Raw genomic sequence first — 4,894 nt, 5'->3', positions numbered from 1 at the left:
CATCCAGAGTTGTAAGTTTTGGAGTATGAATCATGGATTTGCCTAGGTGAGTTTCCAACATAATTGGCTTATTTCCAATCACCTTCTTCTTCTATATTCACTCCTTCTTGAGCTGGTGATGAAGTGATGACTGCTGCAACTTGGTTTTCCTCCACCTTCTTGGTAAGATCTACTAGCTGCTTGGTGATCATCTTATTTTGAGCTAGCAATGCATCCATGTGGTTCAGCTCCATTACTCCTCGAGTATTGCTTCTTTCAGAGGCATAGAAGTAGTCATTCTCAGCTACTGTTTCAATGACATCTATGGCTTTTTCAATGGTTTTCTTCTTGTTTAAAGAGCCCCCTGATGAATGGTCTACAGCCTTCTTTGACTCATAAGAAAGACCTTCATAAAAAATGTGAAGTTGAACCCATTCATTGAACATATCTGGTGGGCATCTTCTTGTTAAGTCCTTGAACCTCTCCCATGCCTCATAGAGAGTCTCACCATCTTGTTGCCTGAAGGTTTGTACCTCAGCTCTCAGCCTGTTAATTCTTTGAGGAGGGTAGAATCTTGCCAAAAACTTGTTTACCACAACTTTCCAATTTGTCAAGCTCTCCTTTGGGAAGGATTCAAGCCACTTGGATGCTTTGTCCCTGAGTGAAAAAGGGAACAAAAGCAGCCTGTAGACATTCGGGTGGACTCCATTAGACTTCACAGTGTCACAAATTCTCAGGAAGGTGGTTAGATGTTGATTGGGGTCTTCTTGAGTGCTTCCTCCAAATGAGCAATTGTTCTGAACAAGGGTGATTAGCTGGGGTTTTAATTCAAAGTTGTTGGCATGTATGGTGGGCTTTTGGATGCTACTTCCATAGTTTCCTGGATTTGGATTGATGTAGGAGCCTAAAACTCTCCTTTCTTGCCCAGCATGGTTTGCAGGGCCTTCTCTAGCATGGTTGTGAGCTTCTCCTTCATGATTATTTTCCAAGTTTTCCTCCATGTTAGTTTCAAAACACTCTTCCTCTTCCTCAGCACCAACAACTCCTTTCTCTCTTGTTTCCCTCCTTAGTCTCCGGAGGGTTCTTTCAGATTCTGAATCGAAGGAAGTTGAAGCTCCCCCTCTTCTCTGTGTCATACAACTAACAAAACACACAGCAAGAGATAAAATGAAGAGGTTATTCTTGTTAGAGTGATTGTTAGTGTGAGTGCTACAAATTATCAAACAATTAGTGGGTTAGTGAGCAGAATTGTAAATAATAATAAAGAAAGAAAACAGAGGGGGTATAGGGGGTGAGAAAGAAACGAAACAAACTGAAGGTAAACAACTGAATAAAGTAAACAAACAAGAGAAAAATGCTCAATCTAGTAAACTTCCAACTTAATCATTGTTGATATAGAATCAATCCCCGACAACGGCGCCATAAACTTGATGCATGAAAACTTGTCTCTCAATAAATTTCCCTTCGGCAAGTATACCGAATTATCGTCAAGTAAAAACTCACAATAGAGTGAGGTCAAATCCCACAGGGATTGATTGGTCAAGCAACTTTAGTTGGAAGAGTATGCTAGTAGAGCTAAAAAGAATGTAGTTTGAGAATTGCAGAAAATTAAATGGCAGAAAAGTAAATAGCAGAAAATAAAGTGCAGAATCTTAGATGGGGATTTGGGGAAATGAGCATGTAAATAAATGGCAGAAAGTAAAGAGAATGGGTATGATCAGAAATGGGGAATTCATTGGGCTTAGGAGATGTTGTATTCTCTGGATCAAATTCATTTTATCTCTTCCTCAATCAAAGCATCTATTGATCTCCTTGGCAATCTTAAGTGATTGGGTTCCAATTCCTTGGCAACCCAATCTCTCTAAGCTTGAACAATTGCCCAATTCCTTGATTTAATTGCTCATGGGAAGAGATGAAGTGTGGTCACTGATTATACCACATGTATTTCCAAATCAAAGTGTTGGGAGGATTACATGTCACTATATCCACCCAGACTCCAATTTGGTCCAACATGAGAAAGCATTTCTAGCATGATCTCCTCATCCCTTTTTCAAGGCTCAGAGAAGATCCAATTATGGAGAGTTTCTTTTCCAAGACAACTAACCAATTGAATTAAGATCAAAAGCTTTCTAGTGAATCAAAAGAAAGGAAAGAAGAAAAGAATGAAAACTATAATTGATCCATCAAATTACAACAGAGCTCCCTAACCCAATGAAAGGGGTTTAGTTGTTCATAGCTCTAGAAATGAAAAATGGCAGAAAAGAATACATCCTTAGCTAAAAGTTCAGAAAAGTAAATATACAGAGGGTAGTTCTCCAAAGTGCTAAGCTTCTCTATAGTTCAAAACTACTCCTATATATACTACTCCTCTTGATCTTCTAGTGAGTTCTTCAAGTCTTGGATGTGGGCCTTAGATCTTGAGTTGAAGTAGTTACAATCTTTAGTGGGCTTAGCTTGCAGAAAATTATGAATTAGGCATGGGCGTTAGTGAAGTTAACATTAAGTGACATCGTGGGTTTGAGAACGTTAGTGGCAATCACCTTTTTCACTAACATTCCAACCCCATATAACCCACGTTAACTCCAACGTTAGTGGCACTAATGTGGCCACTAACGTTGCCTTATAAACCTTCGCAAGCGTTATTGGGACTCACCTTTTCCAATAACGTTGCCTTGTGCCCCTTGTCCCTACGTTAGAGTTCACGTTAGTGTAACTAACGTGGCTCTTAACGTGGGTATGCCTCATCTTCGAGAGCGTTAGTGACACTTACCTTTGTCACTAACGCTCCAAGTGCCCCTACTCTCCACATTAGAGCTCATGTTAACTAAGTTAACGTGGCCACTAACGTGGTAGTGAATGCCATCTCCACATTAGTGACAAAGGTGAGTGTCACTAATGCTGGCTCATCAATCTTAGCTCCACGTTAACCTTCACGTTAGTGGTCTTAACGTGACCACTAACGTGGGCAATGCTAGTTTGATCCAACGTTAGTGACAAAGGTGAGTGTCACTAACGTTGGCCTTGTTCCTCTCTTCCACGTTAGAGTTCACGTTAACTAAGTTAACGTGACTCTTAACGTGGCTCATTGCCAAATCTTGGAGCGTTAGTGGTGTTCACGTTTACCACTAACGTTGGAGCTTTCTTTGTCTCCACGTTAACTACTACGTTAACCTAGTTAACGTGGCAATTAACGTGGTCTTATGATGGCTTTGCAGGCGTTATTGGTGATCACTTTTCTCATTAACGTTGCATGTTCTTCCCCATTCCACGTTAGTGGTCACGTTAACTAGGTTAACGTGGCTACTAACGTGGTTCTTCCTTGCTTCCTTTGTCCTGAAATCAAGCAAATAAAGTGCATCAAAGTTCTAGTCAAAGTTATGAGATTATGCATTGATGATAAGTCATCATATACCTATTTTTCTATGCTTTTTCATACAATAAATTGATGATTAGTGCTTAAATATTGCATTCTTTTGTGCTTAATTGGAATATTTCCTTGATCTTTTAATTTTATAAATCTTGTAGGAAATAAGAAGAAAAAGAAGCAAAGGAGCACAAAATAAGCTAAAAAGGAGAAAAAAAGAGCTTTGGGACACACTTTGAAGTTGGGACACACTTTGGAGCCTTAGGCCACGCTTTTAAAAGCGTGGCCCATGACCAAATTAAAGGAGAATAGGCAATCAGCACACACTGCCCTGCTCTTGCCAAGGGCAGAGCAATATTGTGATGTAAAGTGAGGTTGGAAGCAAGAATTTTCGCTAAGGTAAAAACTGGGCGCTCACAGCATGACCATGCCTATTTCAAAGGGCTATAACTTGAGCTACAGACGTTCAATTGATGTGCTTCCAGTTGCGTTGGAAAGCTGACATTCAGAGCTTTCCAACGATATATAGCAATTCATATTTGGCGTACAATTGAGGCATGAGTGAAAGGCATTTTTAAGGGCCAAAAAAATAAGCGAAAATAAACCAAAGTGCTTCCACCAGGGCTCGAAGCTGGAGCCTCACTCCAAAGCAAAGTAGCGCTCAATTTTCTGCTCTACCCTCTTGGAGAGCAGGGCAATGTCATGCTCTCTTCATGGAAAATCAAGAAAAAATTGCTCCTCAAGTGCTTTCACCAAGGTTCGAACACAAGCACCTAAGGGGAAGTGGGGAGCGCTACACACAAGGGAGCTTGCGCGCATCACTTTGACACGGCCCAGGGAAGCATGGCACGCACCATGCCACCACTGCCTTGCTCTCCCCAAGGGCAGGGCAGCATCTTGATGCTTCCAAGCCTTGGCACGCAAATTGGATACCCACACAAAGTTTCCCTGCTCTGCCCTCCACAAGAGCAGGGCAGCCTCCTGGGAGCAACATATGGGCCAAAATCAACCAAAATTCAATTTAATTCAATTCCTCACCAAATTGAATCAAGGTCATCCAAGACCCATTCTCCCTCAAATCCAAAGCAAGCAAAGCCTATTCAACATGACTCAAAGGCACACAGAGAAGCTAGATTAGGAATTTCATTTTGTGAATTTATTTTTAATTTCAATTTCATTTTATTTTCATTTTGTAAAAAAGCCTATATAAAGGGCATCATTCTCATTTCAGGGGAATTGGAGGAGGCTTGCTCCATTAGGGAGTAGTAGTAGTAGATAGCTCTCTCTTTGAGTTTTCATTTCTGTTTTGAATCTTGGGTGGAGATTGGAAGGAATTCTGTTTTCATTATCCATCTGCAACATCTCTGCTTTGTTCTTCTGCATAATTGAGAATTGGATTTACATTTCACTTGCTTCTTGATTTACTTCTCTTCTGCTGATTATTTTCTACTTTGATCAAGGAAGGAATTGAGATCTAGAGTTATTTTCTAGTCTCTTTGATTTCCTGAGATCTTCATTTTGATTTTCCAATTGAGTTGAATTTAATTTCTG

At 40.4% G+C, this 4,894-nt stretch overlaps 1 non-coding gene across 1 annotated transcript; it reads left to right on the top strand.

Annotated features, from left to right (window-relative positions):
• The first annotated feature begins 420 nt into the window (after nucleotides 1-420).
• Nucleotides 421-527, top strand: LOC127742843 (small nucleolar RNA R71). Its single transcript, XR_008004220.1, has one exon. It is a non-coding gene; the product is annotated as a small nucleolar RNA R71 (small nucleolar RNA).
• Nucleotides 528-4,894: the final 4,367 nt, after the last annotated feature.

The sequence above is a fragment of the Arachis duranensis genome, chromosome 1 (assembly GCF_000817695.3).
Source record: "Arachis duranensis cultivar V14167 chromosome 1, aradu.V14167.gnm2.J7QH, whole genome shotgun sequence".
Taxonomy (NCBI): Eukaryota; Viridiplantae; Streptophyta; class Magnoliopsida; order Fabales; family Fabaceae; genus Arachis; species Arachis duranensis.
The sequence above is the reverse complement of the archived record's forward strand: the minus strand, read 5'-3'. Positions and strand labels throughout refer to the sequence as shown.